Source organism: Monodon monoceros, unplaced genomic scaffold (assembly GCF_005190385.1).
Source record: "Monodon monoceros isolate NGI ecotype Baffin Bay Population unplaced genomic scaffold, NGI_Narwhal_1 Super_Scaffold_21, whole genome shotgun sequence".
NCBI lineage: Eukaryota > Metazoa > Chordata > Mammalia > Artiodactyla > Monodontidae > Monodon > Monodon monoceros.
This window is the reverse complement of record NW_021703778.1, coordinates 136,935,226-136,960,064: the sequence shown is the minus strand read 5'-3', so window position 1 is coordinate 136,960,064 and position 24,839 is coordinate 136,935,226. Positions and strand designations below refer to the sequence as shown.

Sequence of the window (24,839 nt, the reverse complement as noted above, 5' to 3'; positions counted from 1 at the left end):
TAAATTGATTCCAACAGCCAAAAGCAGCTGTGATAGTAGGAGTTTCAAAAATCTCGGGATAGGCAGCTAGCTTGAGTTAAACCCTAGATAAACACTCCCAGTCAAAAAGCCCACTGAGGCTGCAGGACTGAAACTCTGACCCATATAAAAAGCTGTGAGTGCACAAAAGCCCGGTGGGACATGCAAGGCCTGCTGACCCAAGAGAGTTGGTGATGGTGGGTTCTTCCAACATGGACACACCAACATGTATGCTGGGGCAGTGCCCCCCGGGTGGAATGCTGGATTTGGGCTTGACGCAGGAGCCAGACTCAGAAGCTCCTGAGAGAGATGTCTACTCAGGGAGGAGTACTAGGGTTACTGAAGACAAGAACGTGTCCCAGGAAGGTCAGGTAATTTTCTTCTGACCCATCAATACTTAACATTAACAAAGAGTTGCAGAACAGAATCTGTCATTCCAAAATGTATTCTTCTGACATCACTAGCCAAGCCTCTCCCAGTCTACTGGGCTGGTGATGTCTAGAAAGATCCCATTACCCAGAGGTGGGACCTAGGGCCGCAGATGTTCTGTCATAATACTTCGATCTTGAAGTGAGTAATCATGGAAGTTCCAAGATTATATCCACTAGGTTAGCCTGAGTATTCATCTATAAAAATATGTTTTCAAAAACACGTAAACGAGAGTTATAGAAACAATGGGACTACATCGGGACCAGTAGAAGACAGTGAAGTGATACAAGGACTGTACATGTAAGACTAGGAATTGATTTTCACAAGTACCTTTTAGGTAAAGGACAACTCTCTAAATTGATTCCAACAGCCAAGACTAGCTGTGATAGTAGGAGTCATAGTCATAGTCTAGCTGTCACAGAAGATGATTTGCACAATGAAGTCATCACTAAACCGCTGCTTAAGTCCAGCCTTCTTTTTCTGCTCGACAGTCCAGAAACATTTCTTTGAAAGCCAGAAAATCTGTAAACGTGAGCAGCACGTCGAAAATGTCACCGGCCACTTCATCTTTATGGTGCTGTAGAGTTGTAGTGAAAGCCGCCATGTTAAATCCAGGAATCCGCTCCAACAGCTGTTCTATATACTTTTCAACCAAAGAAATATATTCATTAAAAATAGGTGTGTAGGTGAGCTTATTCTCTTCTGTGTCTTCAAACTCCTGGTAGTACTTGTCCATGAAATTCCTCTGTAATAACTGGAACTCATCATCCATGATAATGTCCTCTAAATATCCAACCATGGCACCAAATTCTGCATCAGAGGCGGAAGAGATGGACTGCACAAAGCTCTCTTCCTCTAGGGCGTCCATCACCGCCCCCGCTTCCACAGCGCACGGGGGAGTGGGCCCGCCGGCCTTCTACCCGGCCCGAGGGCCGGGCGCAGCCTCCGCTCTGCTCCGCAGAGCCCCAACTTTCATCGGGAAGGCCTCGCAGCCGAGGCCTCAGCCGGCTCACAGCCCAGCTGGGTAGCGGCTGCGCACGACGCCCCGGCCTCAGGCTCCCGGGCTGCTGCCACGCGCGGCCGGGCCTCCAAGCCCTGCCACGCCTCCAACAAGGATGCTTTTTAATACACACACAAATAAAAATAAAAATAATTTTGAAATTCAGGTGTTCCCGAGTCACGGGGTATTTTTTAAAAGTTACAATTTCCTCTTTGATATCTCCAATTGAAGTGTTCCCCTTCCTTCCACTTTTTTTTTCAAATAAATTTATTTTATTTTTTTATTTTTGTCTGTGTTGGGTCTTCGCTGCTGTGCACGGGCTTTCTCTAGTTGCGGCGAGTGGGGGCTACTCTTCGTTGCAGTGCGCGGGCTTCTCATTGCAGTGGCTTCTCACTGCGGAGCATGGGCTCTAGGCGCCCGGGCTTCAGTAGTTGCGGCACGCAGGCTCAGTAGTTGTGGCTCACGGGCTTAGTTGCTCCGCGGCATGTGGGATCTTCCCAGACCAGGGATCAAACCCATGTCCCCTGCATTGGCAGGCGGATTCTCAACCACTGCGCCACTAGGGAAGCCCCTCCTTCCACTTTTGACAAGATTTTTTTTCTCCCCAAACGGCCAGAATCCTTGGCCACAAAAAAACTGAATTGCCCTCAAATGTCTTCCTAGACGTATTTTAAGGTAAAATGCCTATTTCTATTTATAATGATTTTTTCTCTTGGATTTTTAAGGCTTCAGAGGAGTTGTGGTCCCAAACTATTCTGGAGGAAAGAAGGGATGGAGAAGTTGGGGGAATTCTATTAAATTTACAAAGCTGAACTAGTCCTACTGAGCTGTGGCCAAAATGGCTGCACAGTCACTGGCAAAATTCTGAAATGACTGAAACGTTTGGGAAAATATGTGCAGGATCTCACTGTGATTATAACAGTATTTTTGTCAAGTGTTTCAAGTAACATAACTGTACATGCGTTTTTACACATTTCTATTGGGTAGCATTTCCCCACTGATGAAAGATTTGTTGTCTTCAAAATTCCAAACACTGGTATCTCCAAGATATTTAAAATAAATATTTCCAAATTTGAAATGTTTGTGAGCAAATACAACAGCCAGAAATATGTTGCCTGTTAAAATTTGTTTCTGAAATGTATTATTTATTTAGAAAAATATTTGCCAATTTTAGTGGCAGCTGCAGAAATGTTTTCACACTCAGAAATTAATTTGCTATTAAAAATGGGAAAAGGAAGAGTGATTTGCTTTTCCCATTTGGCCTGCGCTACTACAACCAACCCAAATTACACACGTCTTCATCAACAGATGCACCAGCTGCTGCTTGGCCAGGTACCCATTCTTTCTCTTTAACTGTGTTCTTACAGAGGAAATTAACAAAATTAACCTTTTTCAGATAAGGGTCCATTTTGTCTTATAATGACCAAGTCCCACTACAGCCCTCAATCACACATATATGATTGCTAAGTTTCTTGCTTAACTTAGAAGTTTTCTGACCAAATTTTATTCTACTACTCAAGCTTAAGTTAAATATTATACAAACATGAACTAAATTCATGTAGAGTTGAGCGTTCTACATGAGACCATATTAATTCATCCATTGAACAAATATCCACTGAGTGCTTACTACCTGCCAGGCACTGTATCAGTTACTAAGGATGTAAAGATGAGTAAGTGGGAAAGGTTTTCCAGAGACAGGAACAGTGTGCTCAGGATGCATAAATGACAGCAGTCACTAATTGCCTAGGAGAATCTAAAAAAGCAAGGCTTGTCCTAACAGGCTTAATGGAAAAGGAGCAGTTTTTACCTTCCCACCCTCAAGATTTTCCTGGTAAAGCAGGTAGGACCTGGCAAATGTAGACTGGTGGATGAGGAAGCTGGCCAGGACAAGTGAATCTAGTCAAATTACATATCATTAATAAGTGCAAAAATAAGTTTGTTCCTCCAATCCACCACCACAACAGAGCCAAGGGTTAAGAAATGGATTAAATGGAAGAAAATATTTGCAAATAATGCAATCAACAAGGGATTAATCTCCAAAATATACAAACAACTCATACAACTCAACAACAACAAAAAAAACCAATAGAAAAATGGGCAGAAGACCTAAATAGACATTTCTCCAAAGAAGACATACAGACGGCCAAAAAACACATGAAAAGATGCTCAACATCGCTAATTATTAGAGAAATGCAAATCAAAATCACAATGAGGTATCATCTCACACCGGTCAGAATGGTCATCATCAAAAAGTCTCCAAACGATAAATGCTGGAGAGGGTGTGGAGAAAAGGGAACCCTCTTGCACTGTTGGTGGGAATGTAAATTGGTACCGCCACTATGGAGAACAGTACTACGGAGGTTCCTTAAGAAACTAAAAATAGAGCTACCATATGACCCAGCAATCCCACTACTGGGCATATATCTGGAGAAAACCATAATTCGAAAAGATACACGCACCCCAACGTTCACTGCAGCACTATTTACAATAGCCAAGACATGGAAGCAACATAAATGTCCATCGACAGAGGAATGGATAAAGAATATGTGATACAATGTAATATTACTCAGCCATAAAAAAAGAATGAAATAATGCCATTTGCAGCAATACAGATGGACCTAGAGATTATCATACTAAATGAAGTAAATCAGACAAACATCAAGTGATATCACTGATATGTGGAGTCAAAAAAAAAATGATACAAATGAATTTATTTCCAAAACAGAAACAGACTCACAGATTTAGAAAACAAATTTATAGTTACCAAAGGGGAAAGTTGGCAGGGAGTAACAGATTAGGAGGTTGGGATTAACATATACACACTACTATATATAAAATAGATAACAACAAGCACTTACGTACAGCACAGGGAAATCTACTCAGTATTCTGTAATAACCTATATGGGAAAATAATCTGAAAAAGAATAGATATACGTATATGTATAACTGAATCACTTTGCTGTACACCTGGAACTAACACAACATTGTAAATCAACTATACTCCAATATAAAGTAAAAGTTAAGAAAGTAAAAAATAAAAAGAATGTGGTTATAATTACAAAAAAAAGAAGAAATGGATTCAAGTATTTTTAGGGGGTGAAAGAAATCTTTGAAATCTAAATTATGTATACTGGATAAAAAGTCAAACTACAGTTCAAATTTATTTTCTACAAAATGGAATATACAATTCATTTACTTTTACGAGGGTTTTTTGGTACTATAAATGTGTGTATTAAAGTAACTTTTTAATGTTACAGAAAACTAAAAAATGATAAAAATCTATCCACAGCCGCATCATACAAATATCACCACTCCTAATAGTTTGGTGAATTTTTAGACTACTTTTATCTCTAACATAGGTTTTTTAATTTTGTTTTTATAGTGTTGTAATTATACCACAAAATTTTTCTTGATTCTGCTAAATATTAAGCATCAGTATTTCCATGTTATTAGTCTCCATAAACATCATTTTAATGCCTACATTGTATTTTTTAAATAAACTTATTTATTTATTTTTGGCTGTGTTGGGTCTTTGTTGCTGTGCGCGGCTTTCTCTAGTTGCAGTGAGCGGGGGCTACTCTCCTCTGCAGCGCGCAGGCTCCTCATTGCGGTGGCTTCTCGTTGCAGAGCACGGGCTCTAGGAACAAGCGTTTCAGTAGTTGTGGCACGCAGGCTCAGTAGTTGTGGCTCATAGGCTCTAGAGTGGAGGCTCAGTAGTTGTGGCACACAGGCTTAGTTGCTCCACGGTACGTGGGTTCTTCCCAGACCAGGGCTCGAACCCATGTCCCCTGCACTGGCAGGTGGATTCTTAACCACTGCACCGTCAGTGAAGTCCCACCTACATTGTATTTTTTTTTTTTTTTTTTGCGCTGTGAGCAGGATATGATACATTGTATTTTGATGGTACATAAAAATTTGAATCAGAAAAGAACAGCAAGGATTAATCTCCTAAAACTTCTCAAGACCAGGGGAAAAAAAATGTTCTCTTATTGTTTAGCCTTCATTCATTTATTATTAGCCAGTAGTTTACCCAGAACATATTCATGTACAGCTTGTATGCTTCAGGCACTATGCTGGGTGGTTAGCAAGATAATCAATCCTCGGAAAAATGATCTCCAAGACAAGAGGGATACATAATCCCTCACCTCATTGGATTCCTGGCCATTGTTACCACTGTGCTTCAGCTCTGTTCTGTGCAGATTAAATCAAATAATTAAGTGAGTTATGTTATGAGACTAACTTCCAGGACAGGAATGGTGAATGGGCCGCAATAACAAGGACCCAGGCTTACCTGAGCTAGAACAGAAGCAAGTCTGACCTCAAGATCCCTGCCCATGGTGAGAGAAGGACCAACACACATGAGCGCTGGATGGCTATCAAGTAAAGGACAATGCTTCCCATGCAGGCTTGGAATACCCTAGCTACACTAAATCTAATCTGGAAAGCTGAACGGTCTTTGAGGAGGCAATGCCACGTCGCAGAATTATTCCTAGACTAGTGGTTTACAGACCTGAGTTCTGGTTCTCATTCTGGCCCAAGCACAGAGAATGCATTTAACATATCTGAACCATAATTTTCCCCATCCATAACATAAGGGTGGATCTAGACATTCTCTAAGAGCCCTTCCAGCTAAATAAATCTGTGATTTTATGAGGCTATAAAAAGCAGGGCTCACAGTCCACAGAAGTACCAAACCCAGCCATCTTACCACTTTTAAAGCATTATTTCAAACAACAAGAATGAAGAAAAATCAGTTCCTTGCTGCTCTAGAAGTTACATACCTTCCAGTTCAATTACTGAGCTATTTTGAGTTGTGATCAATCCTCAGCCTGGCTGGCAATGCCGACAAGGCCAGGGCTGGGGTTTGAGCCTCTGGATCGTCCGGGAGGACAATCTGCCGTGTTCTCGAATGTGGCCACAAGATCAACACCTTCCCCATGGACCCACAGAGTGGGTGTGATGGATACAAATCTGCTTTTCTAATGCAAATGTTCAAAGTATCACCTTGATGACTGAAGGTCACACTCTCATTACATGACATTCTCTGACAGTATGGAAACTAGAGAATAAATTCTCTTTATTATTGAAAAATTATTTTCAATTTTTCTCAAAATGATTATTATTTCCATGTTATTAGGGTTAACTTTATAAATTCTTTAATAATTAGAGAATAATCCACGCCATTTAAAAAACACAAAATTAATAAGACTACTACCCTGATAAGTATAAGATAGTCTGTCAAACAATTTAGATACATATTTACACAGTATAAAATTGACACAAATACATCCAGTAAGTAAACAAACTTTGCACTTAATAATTGCCTTTGTGCCTAAAAATCACACAATGTACTCTTAAACTCACTCCTATTCTACCTACCTCTTCAAATCAAAGTCTATCACTTGAAAAGAAAAAAAGGAACAAAATGTCATATAATAAACAAGTGGGCAACAGAGCATGCATTCCACCCTGCCTTACAGGAATTACAGTCTGCTAGTCTTATCAAAAAAATCATTACTCATCTGAGATGATAAAACCAAAAAGAAAAAAAAAAAGTACCACATGGACACAGGGCGGGAAGGGAAGGGTGGGATGAATTGGGAGATTAGGATTGACATATATACACTACCACATGTAAAATAGATAGCTAGTGGGAACATGCTTATAAAGCACTGGAAGCTCAGCTCGGTGCTCTGTGATAACCTAGATGGGTGTGTGGGGGGGAGGTCAAAGAGGGAGAGGATATAGGTATACTTATAGCTGATTCACTTCACTGTACAGCAGAAACTAACACAACATTGTAAAGCAATTTTACTGCAATTAAAAAAATAAAATAAAATAAAATTTTTAAAAAGTACCATCAGCTCTCAATGACCCAAGCACACATATTTCTTATGTTGCATTAGTCAGAGTCCCCTTCCTCAACCAAGGACATTAAACAGAGGTGATAAGTTTGTGTGTCTGCCTGTATGTACACCTTTGCAGGTAATGAGTCCACCCAACAGTACATTCGGAATCTTTTTCGAGACAGAGCCAGTGCGGGTGTTAAAGCTACTTTCACCCTGTGAAATGGCGTCATTATCTGTCCGTGCTAGTACACATGGGGTTGTAGGGCTCAGTCACTAGAAAGCAGCAAGATCCCATGTTGATGGCGGGGAGGGGAGGCGGGTGGCCAAGTACAATTAAGAAAATAGCATCCATTCAACTAGCTTATTCTCGGAACATCTTCCCTCAGCTTCAATTAAGTGTTCAGTAAATGCAAGCTGAATATCTTGAATGAACACGCAGCCAACTGCATACTGAACACATAGCTAACGGCGCTACCTCCACGACTCACAGCTCAACATAGTCAAAGTAGAACAGGTGACTTCACTTCTGGCCATGAAGGAATTACAGTATCCACAGTCAACCTTCTTCTAGGAAAAAAAATTATTTTTAACAGGAAGCATTTTAAGAGTACAACAGGCACTGTGGGAGGGTCATCCTTCTGAGAGGGAAACAAGCGAGGTGAGCCCCAGGATTGTCCGTGCTTTCTACCTGGAGACAATGCGCAGACCTCAGCGCTTCGAGGGAAACGCCAGACAGAACAGGGCAACCTCGCAGGGATCAGAATTCACAAAGGCTGAGATGGCCAAAGCAGAGAAGGAAGCAGGGCTGGGCAGAGGATGAGATGAGCTGCAAAGCGGGCTCCTGAACAGCCTCTCCCAACCCCACAGTGGGCTCGGGAGGCGAAATGGCCCTTCAGAGCTGTCCTGACTTGGGGTAGATGGTCCTCACACTTCCACTTCATCAGTCACTAGAGGTGGGGGCCCTGCATCCCCACCCGCCCCTGTGAAGGGGTGTAACACCGGGAGAGGTGGCTTGCTGATGCTGGGGCGATCCCAGAAAGGCTGGCAGCCCTCCCAGAGGCTGGGAGACCTGGGCTGAGTTCTTAAGGTCATCAGTCTAGTGATCTTACTTCCCCGCTTAAAACACTTCAGAGGCTCCTCATCAACTGCACAGCATTCCAGGCTCTTCAAGATCTGGCACCTTCCTCCTTCTCTATCCCCATTTCCTGACCCAGGCTACAAACATGGCAAATGAATCCAAGCTCTCTTTAATGTCCCATGTTGTCTCTCACTTTTCTGTCTTTGCACATGGTGCTTCTCCTACCCAAGCTCCGGGGGAATGAGGTCTGCCTTGTGCTCCCTATACACCCCATACCTCAAACTCAGCACAAATATTCCAACTGTCAGGTCCCTGTGTATGAGACCCCATCTGATCCGTGAGCTTCTGGAGAGTACCACCTCCTTCTTTGTAGCCACAGCACCAAACACCAAGTCTGACGCAAAGTAGGACACTAAACAAATGTGCAAGGAGTCAATGGAGGGATGAATGGATAGAACCATTAAGCATCCTCACCAGGTACCTCCTACTGAAACTGTGCTGAGAGTCACTTCTCCCTTCTCCCCACAAGGCTGCTGTACCCCCATGTTCTCTAATCTTAGAAATTTTACCTGCATTGTGGTCTATGACAGGGCCTATTTTCTCCTTTTTAATTTACCCTCAATATTCCGTCCTGTCTGATATGGTCTAGGAGCGGGAAGATGCTCACACACTTCTCTTCTGGCCCCAACAACCCGGCCATGGCCCTTCTCTAAACTTTGAGCTTCATGGCTGTTGTTTGTTTGTTTTTTTTAACATCTTTATTGGAGTATAATTGCTTTACAATGGTGTGTTAGTTTCTGCTTTACAACAAAGTGAATCAGTTATACATATACATATATCCCCATATCTCCTCCCTCTTGCATCTCCCTCCCACCCTCCCTATCCCACTGCTCTAGGTGGTCACAGAGCACTGATTGATCTCCCTATGCTATATGGCTGCTTCCCACTAGCTACCCATTTTACGTTTGGTAGTGTATATATGTCCATGCCACTCTCTCACTTTGTCCCAGCTTACCCTTCCCCCTCCCCGTATCCTCAAGTCCATTCTCTAGTAGGTCTGCGTCTTTATTCCCGTCTGCCCCTAGGTTCTTCTGACCATTTTTTTTTCTTTTTTTTTTAGATTCCATATATATGTGTTAGCATGCGGTATTTGTTTTTCTCCTTCTGACTTACTTCACTCTGTATGACAGGCTCTAGGTTTCACAGCTCTTTTTCATCCCCTGGACCTCATCCACTAGGTCATCCACCACCACCCAATGCCCCTTCACAAAATTCTCTTCCTGATGCCACAATACACTTTTTCGCTTCAAAACAATTCACTAGCTTCTGCATTTTAAGCAACAAAAACAGTGCTACATTTATATTTCATCACAGAAAACATCAGGCTCTGGCCTAGGACAACTTTTCCCAAATTCAAAATATTCAATACCTCTGTAGGGAAGGGATATTTATCATCTAATATAAATTCCTTTTTTCTTTTTTTGTTGCATGTTCAACCTTTATTAACTGTCACTTCTTTATATCTAGAGTACAATGAAGCTTGCACTTATAATAATATAAAAGGACTCTGAGGCTTTGCAATGTCCTAAAAGATTATGAAACTCAAAGAAAATTTCAGTTGTAGTCAAGACGTTTATAATGTTAATAGTCTAAGTCTCTGAAAATGAGCAATCTAAGTATGTTGGGTCCAGTTATGGCAGAAAACAGATAAAGTAGAAGATACAGATCTATATCCAAGAAGACCCACTCTAGACAAATTATATTAGCGCAAGTTTCAACTATGTTGATAAGTGCTATATATATATCCTAGAACGGCAGCAAACTATAGCTAATGCCTGACACACCTAAAGCTAAAAGGTTCCAACAATGAAAACATGCCTTTCCCATCTCAGTCCCCAGAAGGTACAAGTGAAAAATAAAACAGACAAACACAATCGATTTAAGGAACAAATAAGAATATAAATACATACAAAAGCTAAGTAACCAGTCCTTGAATAATTTAAAGCTGATTATAATCTCTCCTATATCATACCTGCTCAAATATATTCTGCCCTTTTCTGTGTTTACTGAAACTGAATTTGGTTATACATAGATTATTATTATAAAATATAATAAAATCTCCACAAAAAGCAAGACTCATTCCAAATATCAAAGGCCAAAAACTGCTCACAAAGATTCACATACAAATGAAACTCATGGAATGCAGATAATTCCTGAGGCTTGACTCATAAGACTAAACATGGTTGAAAGGACAAGATCACAAGGAATATCTGCCCATAGTCAGTACAAAGTGTGCCTGTCCAAAACCACATTTACTCACTGCATTCGATTCAGTTTAAAAAAAAATAGAAGGCTATATAAAAGAAATTATAATGAATGGGAATTGTGTTAAAAAATAACAACTGTTTCTTCTTTCTAAGCTTTCTGCTGTAATAATAGAGTGAAGAAGCACATGCTTGATCTTAAATTTTAAAATATAAAAGAATAAAAGAGAACTGAAGCATATTTAACCAATAAATGACACCTAGTTCATGATAAAATAGAGTGCTTACTATGCATTAAGCATTTTACATAATACACTAAGTATTTATACATATTTCATTTAAGCACCGTAAAACATCTCTGACAGGGACACTAGAAATATTACCAATACTGGGGGAGTGAAGTGCCTTATCCAAGTGGCTCAGCCAATGAACTGAGTCTCAGAGCCATATCTGTCTCACTCTTGAGTCCACATTCGCAACCCCTGTTTCATATAATCCCAAATTATGATAGTCAGGAGAAGAAAACTTTTCAAGTAATTATATAATTCACTCTTTTAATAACATCAACATTTGTTTTTAATCAACAGTGATGGAAATTCCCTGACCCACTAAATATAATATCTGGAGTATGATTTAAGTTTTCTTTGGTGACTTAAAATCATCATTATTAATTACTGTACTTGGCTCTAATTACAACCATGTATGGCACTTTATCTAGCTCCTCAAGAAATTCATCCTAAGGAGTACATTATTCAAGATGACATTTTTCAGGGTGCAAAAAGAACTACCTCTTCTCATGCTGGCTCTGCCGCATACCCTTGCCATGACCACAAGCAGTCACCTGATGCTCTCTGAGCTTCCAATTCCTCTGCTGTAACATAGGGGCCCAGGGCCCTGCCTACCTCACAGAGTTTGCTAGAAGGCTCTAATGAAATAATTAATATAAACATGATCAAGAAACTATAAACTGCAGCAGGACTGTAGGCTTTATTATCTCCCTTCAGTGAAATGCTTGGATTTTAAACTCTTCCTCTCAGATACTACTTTAAAAAGCAATGAAATTCATATATGGCTAACAGTTTCCACAGTTCGACAGTAGTTTCTCTGGCTAGCCACTCAGAAGTACATTACAGCTTCCAATGATGAACATCAGCAATTGTGCTTTTGTTCTAATGGCTTCTGCAAGCCCAGAGCACTAAGGCTTGAGAAGCTTGTGTTTCCTCGAGTGGTGTGAATACGTAGTATCTTAACCACTGGACATGTGCACAAAATGCAACAACAGGCTCCCTGATGTGGTAGATTAATTCAGACTTTGAGAGAGTAATTAATTCTGACTTTTTGCATTTCTTTAAGGAAATTAATCTGTGTTATATCTCTGACGCAAAGAATCAAGTTATTCGTCTATAGCAACATCCCACAAAGTAACTGAAGACAAGAAACAACCATGTGAACAGCTTCATAGGTAATTAGAAGATGTAAAAGGTTTCCTCTAAAAAACAAACCAAGTTCTGACACATATGAACAGATAATTCACCTAAGAGGAAAATACTAAACAAACATATGTAAAAATGTTCACCTTCCCTGGTAGACAAAGAAGATATATGCTACACTATATACACAGTAACCATTTGGGAAATTAATATGGTGGTATGTAGCTTGAAACATAAAAATGCTCAATAGTCCCACTCCTGGGAATTTATCCCAAGAAGCAATTAATTAGACATATATAGATAAGTAGACATATACATTCTCAATTAACATTGGAATGCTTTGCAAAATCTGATACATCAACCTGGAAAAAAAAAGTTTTTAATCAAAACAAAACCAATCATTTAAAAGTCTATGGAAAATACTAAACAAGAAAATACTAAGTAAGATAAACAGAATATAATGTTTATGTTCGATAGGAATGTCAATATATAAATACATATTCATGTGGGCAAAGACTGAAAAGGTAAAGTGCAAAAATGAAAATTGTTGTTAGTGATGTAACTTATGGAATTCTCATTCAAAACATTTAAGCATTATTGCTACCTCATCTTCTAAATGAAAAATATGTAACTCATGCCATTTCTTGAAAAACCACTTAAAATCAACTTCTGCCAAAACACTTCCACCAACTGAAATAAAATACCTAAAATTTAGGTTATTATCTATAAAATAAGAAATAAGCAGAAAAGAAAATATTCCCTTAAGAATGTGATTTGTGGTTAATAAGAACAATAATAGTAAACCTACATCTTCCCAGTGCCCCTACGATGTTTATCACTGGTTGGTACTACAAACCTAAGAATCCCCACGATAACCTTTACCAGTTTGTTGAATTCCGCTGCAGTGCTTTTCCAGACTAACTGAAGAACTTCATCTTGTGGTATTTGTAAAATATGTTATCTGTGGCGTACTGAAGGGAAAACACAAGTATTTTTGTCTACTCTTGCCTATTTATCGGAACACATTTAAATCTCCTCCTTTGTCGCAGTCCTTGTTAGATGAACTTTGGAAGCCCCTTGATTTCTCTGGGGAGTTACATATTATCACTCTCTCTTTTCTCTCTGCACACAATTAACAGCCTATGTCAAATTGGCTTCTCCACCCTCCCAGCTTCCTTTCTAGGATACACTAACCCCCTGGGGAGGCTTTCTTGGAAGAAATGAAAGACAACAGATTATTTATGGCAACTGTCAGAATTCAGGGGATGAAGACCCTTTGTGGGCTCTGCCAGATCTCCCCGCAGATTTGTGGCCTGGATCTCTGGGGTCTGCCTGTCTCCTTCCTCTGCCCACAGTCAGCATTCCCTGGGGCTGACTCCAGCAGGTGGCCTCTCAACTAGAGGAGTTCATTTTTAGACATGTTGGGTCTCCTTTCTCTGCCTGGTGGGGAAGACATATTTGCAACAAGAAAACGATTTTAAAATTAACCTTCTGATAAAACTTGCATGAAGGGAGGCTTCTCAGTATCTTTTATTGAGACAAATTAACCTTACCGCAGTTTTTCCCATTATTGTCTTCTTAGTTCATGAGGCAATATGACTCTTTAAATTCCTTAGCATCTTTCAGGTACAGAACAGACTTCTCCTATGTACATTCCTTCCCTTGATAGACAGTAAGATCATTCTTTTCCCAATTTTATTATTCCTATATAAGCAAAGACCCAAAGTTTTCTTGGAAGGCTCTCAAACACTCCAGCCTGAAGGGACTTCCTTTCTTCCTGGATGTAACAGAATCCTCCATGCCCTGTGACCCTTAGCTATAGAGAAAAGGCGCGCTTTTTTCCCCCCTTAGGTTTATTATCCCAAAATGCAAGGGTTCAGTTACAATCTGCATATTATCATCTTCACATCCATGAATTCCTTCTGTCCCTAATGTAAAAGAAGAAGATTTCTCAAGGATCTGGGTTCTTTCATATGGTTAAAAGAACCAACAACATGTACTGAGAGCATGAAGCAAACCGCATTATTTAGTGGATTGGGTCAGATATTTAGGGTTATGCCTAAAATTTGATTGCTGCTTTTAAAAAAAAGCTTCAGCAGCAGAAAATGAAATGCCTGAAATCTAGGAAGAATGGATGTCAGCAAATCATTATCTTGATTCCTGTGTGGCCCCAAATATAAGCTATATATTAACCAACTTGTCTAGACAACCAACCAATCCCCACAACCTCACCGCCCTCCACCCCAAGGTAAGGGTGTATACTGTCCCCACAGCAGGCCTGTTACTGGGGTTTTAGGCCCAATCCGGTGATGTGGATGTATCAGGCTCAGACCAACGAGATCTAGACATGCCGGCCCGGCGGGGCACAGAGTCACATTCAAGCTCCCACATGTGCCATTTCACGTTCACCCACCCACTCACCACCTATGTGGTACCAATTCAAATGGTCCAGCCTGTAAAATGCAGAAAGCCACACCTTGAGACAGACAGCCACAAGTGGCATGGTCAAGGAAACACAGGAAAAAAGAGGTAAACTCAGAATAATAAAGCAAATGAATACATACACAGAAAAACATAGACACATTCATTCTGAAATATAAAATGTGCCTCTTTGATCCCAAACACTTAGTGGCTTTTAAAAACACCATGATCAGCTAGAAAATGAGAGCCGTGACACTTTACACCAGCGTAGGTCTTCCAAAGCATTCTGCAATTCTATTTCAATCGCAATATTAAAACATGGAGATGGTTCTTCTTTCTATTTCCATGGTTTCCTTAACCTCTATTAAGGCAAAATATGAATGTAGGTAACCAAGTCAACTGCCATGCAGCAGGAAAAATGGAAACTCTCAGAAACCTCCTGTTTGTACAAATCGTTCCCCAAAACCTTCCTGCCAAACTTTTGACCTATTGTTTCTAAACTTACCAGTCCTTGGCAATGAGTGGTAATAAACTTAAAAAGTGAAGTTTTGGTCATGAATCATAGTTCCTATTTTGACTAACATTCTAAGTTATATACTTCCCACTTTTTTCTTCAAGTAGCATGGACCTGCTATTTTTATATATGAAAACAGCCATAAAGTGCCTTTTTTCTCTCCCTGAGGGCTTCCCATAATGTATTTATAGGACTGGAAGCTTTCCAAACCCAAACATAATTTACTGTGCCATTTTCAATGACTGACAATTTTGGTTTTGTTTTTCTCTTATCCTAAGGGAGAATCAATTGTCCAACAAACTGATATATCCTTCATCCTTTTATCCTTAGAGACCAATGGTCAAAATTGACTTTGGTCTCAATTGGTCTATTTCTGGCTCTGAGTGGATGTTAATCCTCAAAAACAGGTTTGTTGGACTAAGTAACAAACTGGGCATCCAAGGGCAGTGGTTCTGACTCCTTCTGTCTTCACTCACTCACTGGGAGGCCTTGAACAAGTCTCTGTATTATCTTAGTTTCTCTGAACATAAGATGATTACCAAAGCAGTCAAAAGGAACAACTAGAGAGAAGCCCACACACTGCAACAGAAGATCCCACATGCCGCACCTACGACCCAATGCAGCCAAAAATAAATAAATAAATAAAATTTTTTTAAAGCGGGGGTGGGGGTGGGGGGTGGGGGGCTGCTGGAACCACCCCAGAGATTTGAATGCGGTCAGGCCTTGATCTATTTCAAGTCCTTAGGAGCTCAGGGTCTACCCAAGAGGTATCCACACTGGGAGAATTTGGAGGTAGAGGCCCCTATGTGTGAATCACCTTATGAAGTCCCACCGGAGAGAAGGAAGAAAGAGTATTCAAAAACTGAGACACTTTAGCTTTCTAAGGTCAATCTATAGCAAATTCCTGTGATCAGCTCAGGAAAAAGGTAGGACCCTCGGGTCCATCACAGTTTAAACCAGAATCACTGGGACGACCCCAGTCTACAGACCTCCCTAGAGCACAACAAAGTTAAACAGAGGGATCTTCTAAGATACACCCCTTGCAACAGGCACTTTGGCCAGAGATCCTCTTCCATCCTGAAGTTTCTGGCATGGTCTGGGGGCTTCGGGACCCTGGAGAGGGCATCGGCCAGCTCTTCCACCTCAGCAGCCAAGAATCACCATGGTGACACACTGTTAGCCCTAGTCCCTCAAATACACCGGCCTAAAGATTCATGCCAAGACAGAAAAAAAAAAAAAAAAAAAGTACTGTAAATATTTACATTTTGAAAGTTTTATTTGTTATTTTTTAAGATGTGAAGTTCAGACACAGAAAACAAACTTATGGTGACCAAAGGGGAAGGGGGGGAGGGATAAATTAGGAGGTTGGGATTAACATCTACACACTACTATATATAAAATAGATAACCAACAAGGACTTACAGGGAACTATAGCACAGGGAACTATATTCAACATTTTATAATAACCTATAAGGGAAAAGAATATATATCTGAATCACTGTGCTGTACACCTGAAACTAACACGACACTGTAAATCAACTATACTTCAATTTTAAAAAGGTGAGGTTTTTTTTCCCTCCACATTCCGGGCACTATTAATGAGTATTTCTTAACTCACCCAATGCTTTTTTCTATTCTGTTAGTCTAAATCAATCAAAGGACTTTCACTTCACCAGTCCCATTGTGCAACGTCCCATCAAGGTCTGTGATTCCAAAAAGGCAGGCGACAGCTTGAGTGAGCCGGTCCAGTAACACCAGTGCACCTCCTCCACCCCAAGCTCGACTTCCCCTTAGAAGAAGGAAGTGATAGGGTTGGAAGACAGCCCTAAAATGCTGTCATTGTTATTGCGAACCTTTAAATAGACCTTTGAATCTGTAAAGGATTTGGGGTTCTGCTCACAAAGATCCTGTGGGAAAGTCAGTGCTGCTAGCCCCATCTTCCACTTTTATCTACATCACATGCTACATTATAACTAGAAACTAGGACTCATAAAGTAAAAACTACCCCCAAAAATGAAATCAGGATTATTTAAAAATCAAAGACTGAAAGGGTTCTCTTTACTCATGTGATGATGAAGTTAAAATTAATTTGGATGACACCATCTCTGAGAACTCTGCTTGTCTGCTAGTTTTAACTGCATGTCCTCTGCACAACAAAATTTCTTTAAACACTTTTCTCCTTTGACGATTTTTAATCTTCTACATCATTAAATGAATTTTATATGGCAAAACATGCAAAGAAAAGGAGAATTTAAGAACACCTGTGGTAATATTAATTTCGACTAAAAATACAGAAAGCTGAAAGAAAAATGCAGCTTGTTTTCAAAATGTTTAATATATTGCTAATTTTTCAGCAAGGTTTTTGTTTTTGCTTTGGGATTGCACACTTAAAGTCCATAGTTTTGTCTCTTTATGCCTCTAAAAATAAAAATGTTTCTTTTGAACAACACTCTTAAAGTTCTGGCTGTTCCCAGGACAGAAGAGACTAGTTAATCAGCAATTTTTAAGAGAAGGGAGCTCAGGCAGGTTACAGAAATTCTTCCCGGGAGCCCTTGGCCTATCCTCCATCCACAATATCCAGCAAATTACAGTACTTTGTTAGCTCCCAACAACAAAAGAGACCTACAGAGCCAGGAGGGTGGGAGTGAGGCAGTGGAGAGGGGGAGGGCAGAGGCGGGGTTGCTGGGGGATTGGGGGGGGGAGGGGAGGCGGAAGCGATGCTCCAGGAAAAGGCAACCTCCAGTACTAAAAGTATTTTTAAATGTTTTTGTCCTTTTGTACAACAAAAAGAAGGTTAAAAAAATTTAAATGAACAAAACATTGGATGCTCTGAAGGATGGCTATCTAACGAATGCAGTAATTTGTAAGTAGAAAGAAACAAGGAAGAGAGAGAAGGAAGCAAAGAAGCCAGGAAAACAAAACCAATAGGAAGATTACACTTCAAGCCTGTGAAAGGTTTAACTGTCCTAATCCTGGTGTTTAAGATCCTTGAAAACAATAGCCTTCTAGAAAGCAGATACAAGTAGCCAACAAAAGAACAAACAGCCAAACATGTACCTCTGTCAAGTTCCTGCGCACTGGGGATAAAAAAGGGGAGGGAACCAAAATCATGAACCACCCAGATAGTTCTTTTTTTTTATTATTTTTATTTTATATTGGAGTGGAGTTGAGTAACAATGTTGTGTTCGTTTCAGGTGTACAGCAAAGTGATTCAGTACATGTATCTATTCTTTTTCAAATTCTTTTCCCATTTAAGTTACTACCAAGTATTAAGCAGAGTTCCCTGTGCTATACAGTAGGTCCTTGTTGGTTATCTAACAACCCAGAGAGTTTAAATAGTGAAAGTTCCTGGAAGAACTTCCTGAGCAATGGCCTCAGTCCTTCCATTCACTTTATAGTTTCCTTTATATGCTGTGGCCATTTGGGGTTCACTAAGGAGGCAAGGGCACCACCCATTTTCCTGCTTTTGATTTAATAAAGAAAAAAAGAACTTTATAATTTCCCATAAAGGCTTTCCTCCCACACTTTAGAGTTACAATGAGGTCAACCCTTTCACCTACAGGACCATGTAAATATAGGGAAATTAAGTCCATTTTCACAATCAAGAATGTTAAGACTATGTCAAACCCATTCTAAATAATGGAACATGTCCATGTCTACAGTCACAGGTGATGTCACTGGTGTACTTGACGTGAACTTGATTCGGGGATACTGAAAGACCCTTTCCAAATGTGAACACCTATGGAAAGACAAAGCTATGATAGGTTTTATGTGGCTTATATAAGTACAGATGTTAATGAGTATTAAATACTAGTTTCCAAAAAAAATACAAAAATAATATACTCACAAATCAATAAGGAAAAGACAAACAACCTAACAAGAAAATAAGCAAAACACCTGAACAGGTGAGAGGGCATAAAAAAAAACAAAAAACAAAAAACCCTAATTATCCAAAAATAATTGAATAAATAAGCTGTGACATATTCATACATTAGAATATTAAACACTGAAAATGAATAATGAGATTACACATGTCAGTATGAATGCATCTCACAAATATAAAGTTGAAGGAAAAAAGCAATTTGTAGAAGAATGCATACAGGATGGTACTAACTATGTACACTCTTAAAAATATTGCTTAGTGGGGGTCCACGATGGGTCTGATATTCAGCTAATATACTTTGGCATGGCTGGATGTGTTGCCAGCATCCATTATGAGTGGCAGTGCCTACACACTACCAGGTTGCTAAATACTTTGAAAATTAACATTCATATGCAACAAAACTGTAAAGAAATGCATTTGAATGATAAACACCAAATTCAGGACAGCTGCTACCTCTGTGGAAGAAGGGGTCACGACCATGTTAGGAACAATTTGTTTCTTAAGTATCATGCCAAAGCATGTAAGGACTTAAGGGAATGCTGATTTATGCCTTTTCATAGGTTTTAAATAATGCATAATACTTTAAACACACACACACACACACACACACACATCTATGACAGCAGGAGCTTTGAGCCAGTAATCTGGAGGTAGCATTTTTACTCCTTGTTCTGCCAATTACCAACTGTACCTTGCCATCCCTGAATCTTGGTTTGTCATCTGTGAAATAAGAGGATTCAGGTATCATTCAGGTCTAAAATTCTGAATTAAATTCAACATGATGGGTGTTGAACTCTCTGGACTCTAATAACGACCCATCACTTCTCTCACTGTTCAAGTGTACAAATCATACATGAGACAAGACTTATTGACTCACTATGGATAGCACACACACATTTTAATGGCCTTTAATTAAAGGCCATCCCAGGAATGGCCTTTAATTCCACCACACTCTCTCCTTCGTCATCCTTTGTGATGATGGCAGACCTTTGAGAGCTGGCTGGCTGTGTTTAGGAGAGCAGCCCAAAGAATATCAGTAAAGGGGCGGGGACAGTTTAAATGACCCAAGACAAAACATGTTTTGTATTTAGTTGTGCTTATAGGCTGTTTTATATAATCATGATACTCCTGAGGTGGAGAAACTGAGATCGTTATCATTAGTGATTTATTCAAGGACATAAAACTGTCTGGGACAAACCCAGGATTTGAATTCATCGTTGGTATCTTAGATAAGTTGAGTAAGATACTGCTCTTACTCAACTTACGATCTCTCCATTATTTCTCTCACACCCTCAGGACTCGTTTTAGAGAAGAGTTCCCCTCTATTCCCTACAATCCAACTTTGACTAGTTTACCAAGATTTGTACGGCACACAAAGCAAACTAGCAAATCCTTAGGTCACTCAGTAAATCACTGTAGATTTTAATATGTAGCTCACAGACTGTGGTACATAGAAGTTGGTTTAGAAAGTGCTATGACTTACAAAGTAAATGACATTTCTTCTCATTACTTTAGATTAGGGTTTTCATACCATAATTTTAAGGAAATTGTTCTAGAGAAATTTTTTCTAATTCAAATCTTCCCCAAATTAGAGCTCCTTTCAGTCCTTTTTGAGTTTCTGTTTCTCTTTAACTCTTTACTTCCAAGGAACCATCCATTACTGCATTGGTAAGTGGGGAGTTCTAACTAAATACTAGACACCCAGTCTTACCTCACCTTGAAATCTTAGCATTCTGACTGGTTAGTGGGAAAGTAGATGAGAAAAAACAGCTGAAAAATTAACTGTTGTGTGATTTGGAAGCTGTTTTTTCTAGGGTGCCAGCCAGCAGTGCCACTCTTCAACAGGTATTCATTTGTTTTAAAGATGTTGAATCAAGCAACTATGGAAATACAGGGTATCTGAAAAAGGGATTTGAGCTCTGAAGTAGTAGAACCTCAAACTGTGAAATCATCCCTTCTCCCAGGCTTCCCTTGTGACTTGCTACAGAGTTTGCAAGCTAGTTTCCATTTCATTTCTAAACATGGCAGAAGTTTCTCACCTGAAGAGAAACAACCAGAATTATTTGTTTCTTAGTTTATCCTAAAGATACAGTTCCCAGTTCTGTGGGCACAATTTACGATCTGATAAGAGGTCACATCATCTCAGGGAAAGAACAGAATGTACTTCTGTGTATACAAAATTATCTTTGTTGTTACTTGTAACATGCACAGCGACTCCATTAGAAACTTGTCTGGCTTTAAAAAAAAAAAAGCCTATATCTGCCCACTTCTAAAATTACTTTTTCTTCAGTATATATACTAGGTCATTGAAATATTTAGAAGTTATACACCTCCCTGTGAAGAAAAACTTCCTAAAACATAAATAATCCTTCTGACCCCTTAACTCCAGTAACTCAGATTACAAAACTCTTAAGTTTTCTTTCCACGGAATTTCAGATTACAGTTTTGAGATTTCTAAGAAATATTTTTTCCTTCTCTCAAAGCCTTCCCCATGGAAAGATCTCTGACCCATCCCCAGCCCCCAAAACTCATATAATATAAAACATCCTCAAAAAGGAATACACCTAAGTAGTTATCTCCCCATTGGTGAACAATTTGAACACTCTCAAGAAAATGTCTTATGCATTTTACAATATTTTCCTGAGTAGAACCAAAACTAGAACCCATGAAGAATCTTGAGAAGTAGGACCACAAAGACAAAAGAAAATCTCTGTGTGGTCCTTTGGTTGAAGCTCCTCCAACTTATTTAGTTAAGAAGCTGACTAAGAGGGGTACTGAGATCTGTATCTGCTTAAAATGCATACCTCAATATTTGCACATTCCTTCTGACATCTACAGTGCAATAAAAGTGAAATATAGTGATGTCTCCTTTGTTGTAGCTTGAGAGTAAGACGCAGGTAAATTCTGCTTACCTGGATGAACAAAATTGTAGGTCCTCTATTTGATAATAATGATAAAACAGTAATAAGTATAGTTAATATTTATTTAGTTTGTAATTTGTGCCGAATATTTTACATGCACCATCCCTTTAATCCTCACAAGACAGACACTATCTACCCCATTTAGGGAAACAGGGAAGTTGAGTAACTTCCCTGAGACCACACAGCAAGTTACTGGCAACTCCTGCTTGAACACAGTGTGCAGGCTCTGAACTCCATGTCCTTAAAGTTCCTAACAGGCAAGATATATTGAATTGACTAACTTATTGCACGATTTTATAGAGAAATTTACCAGAACACATATAGTCTGAACACTTCAACATATGAAGTAGTTAACAGATTAATATAGTTACTAAAATGGGCCTATGTTAGTTTAAATTCACATTCTGCGCTTTCTTCTCTTTAAAATAAATAAATAATAAGATGAAACCTGTTTTTTGTCCACTGTTGCAGTTAACTGGCAAGTTTGTGTAATAAATTAACTAACAGAACTGGTTTAGCAACAAATGAGAAGCTCAAGGTCTCTAAATTCTAATCCTAGGTATGTCACTGATTTGAAAGGTGATCCAACAGCATTTAACATAAGTTACATTTGATGTTTACAGGGCTCTCAGAACACAGTCTAAAAAGAAGAACCTGTATTTATGAAACTTCAATAATAAACCCTAAAACCAAATATCTGGGTGAAAAGGAAAAAGCTTAAAATCTAGCTATTTTGCCCAATTACTGCCAAGGTTCCAAACGTTTGTAAACATTCAAATGGGATAAACATAGAATTGTCCACAGTGATTATCTCTAGGGACAGAGGCAACAGAAGTGGAAAGTGGAAATAATATGAGGACAGGCTTTTGCTTTTTAATATCTGTGTGTTGTATGTGTGTAGTTGGATTTTCGTAATTAAAAAAAAAGATTTTAAGACATGCTCAAAGTCTTCCCAGACTTAATTTTCATCTGCATTCATGAGCTTGACCTCAGGACTACACATTTCGAAGGGGATAACATTAAGGAAAAGAGCACCATTCTCTCTGCCCTGCTCGTCCTCTCCAATCCAACTACAACAAGGCTCATTTTATAAAGTTAAAACCCACTCGTAGCCAAACTTTTCCATTTCATCAGAAGCAAGAGAAAAAAAAAAAATCTTGGAGTACTTCAATCTTCAAGTAGTTCTAAAAGGAAAGGAATATCAGAACTTGAGAAATAAGGTTCATTATGAAACTCCCTCAACATTCTTCAGGTAACAAATACTAACCGCCCAATTACAAGGAGATTCTCTCCTTGTGGTAAAGAAGATGTAATGACAGCCTGAATGAAGAAATGATGAAAAGTGCCACAGAGGGCAGCCCACTGCCTTCCATACCCACTCACTCATTCTTCCTAGCCCCAGCTCTCCACTTGCTCCCAAGAGCTTGAAGAGAACAATAAAAGTGAGAAATGCTTTGAAATTAGGGTAGATATTTAAATAATATCAGGCCTCTTCTCAGCTTCTATTTCTTCATCAATAAAAATACTATTTGTTTCCAATAATGATTTGTGAAGATGCTTAGCATAAAACCTGAGACATAGTAGGTGCATAATAAATGTTAGCTTCCTTCTTTCAGAACTAAATTTCCAACTGCCAGCTAGATGTCCACTAACCTTTGAGCTCAAAAGACCCATTAGCAGACTTTAAAATAAAGACTGATACAAGAGACAAAGAAGGACATAATGGATAAAGAAGATGTGGTACATATACATATAATATATAATATATAGATTATATATAATGGAATATTACTCATAAAAAGAATGAAATAACGCCATTTGCAGCAACATGAATGGACCTAGAGATTATCATACTAAGTGAAGTAAGCCAGACAAAGACAAATATCATATGATATCACTTATATGTGGAATCTAAAAAAAAAAAAATAATACAAATGAACTTATTTACAAAACAGAAGGAGACTCACAGACATAGAAAAAATCAAACTTATGGTTACCAAAGGGGAAGGGGGGGGACGGATATACTAGGATGTTGGGATTAACATATACACACTACTATATATAAAATAGATAACTAACAAGGACCTACCGTATAGCACAGGAAACTATACTCAATATTTTGTAATAACTTATAAGGGAAAAGAATCTGGAAAGGAATATATATATGTATGTGTGTATATGTATGTTATGTCCGCGTGTGTGTGTGTGTGTATGTGTGTGTGTGTGTATTTAAAAAACTGAATCACTGTGCTGTACCCCTGAAACTAACATGACACTGTAAATCAACTATTAGTTCGATTAAAAAAAAAAGACCCATTAGCCCACCCCATCACCAGACCATCGGTTTTCTCCCACACTTTCTCCCTGTGGTATCTCTCTCGCAAGTAATGGCAAGTAATGGCACCAATATTCTTTTCTGCACCTAATTTAGAATTCTCTCTCTTCCATCTCATTTTAATTCCCTCTGACTCTGTTCTCTGAATTTCTTCATCACTCACCTGGATTTCTGAAAACATCCTTGTAATTGGACTCCCTGCCTCTCCACTACATCTTTCAGAATGTTATTATGAAATAGAGATCACACCAAGCACACGCTGCGTGTTCCCACTGACAAGAAGAATATGGTCCAAACACTTCCATGAAAAAAACATCCCAAGATCTAACCACAAAGCATCTATCCAGACCTCTCCCACTACAACCTGCCATGAGCCCTGTGCTTCAGTGTTATTCTTCAGCCCTCAATCTACTCTCCTCCATTCTCCACCCATGAAATCCCTATTCTACACTCTAGACCCAGCTATACGCCCAGCTAAAACGTCAAATGTTCTCTACAAAACTAGCCCTAACTTCCCCAAAGGTGGCATTAATTACCACAGCACTTTGCTAGCACCTCAGGTGGCACTTCTTTCATTCTGGATCATATTAGAGTGATTTGTTTACAAGGTTATCTTCCCCCAGTTCCTGCAGAAGGGGAGCCATGTCTGATTCATTACTGATTGCCCTCTAACACCTGTCACTTAGCCCCTTGTTCA

The 24,839-nt window shown here is 39.3% G+C and overlaps 1 protein-coding gene and 1 pseudogene across 4 annotated transcripts in view; both read right to left on the bottom strand.

The window, feature by feature from the left end:
• Positions 1–24,839, bottom strand: part of SYNE2 (spectrin repeat containing nuclear envelope protein 2) — a 332,333-nt gene that overhangs the window by 296,552 nt on the left and 10,942 nt on the right. The gene's annotated exons all lie outside the window — the stretch shown is intronic.
• Positions 146–1,837, bottom strand: LOC114904433 (annotated as a pseudogene).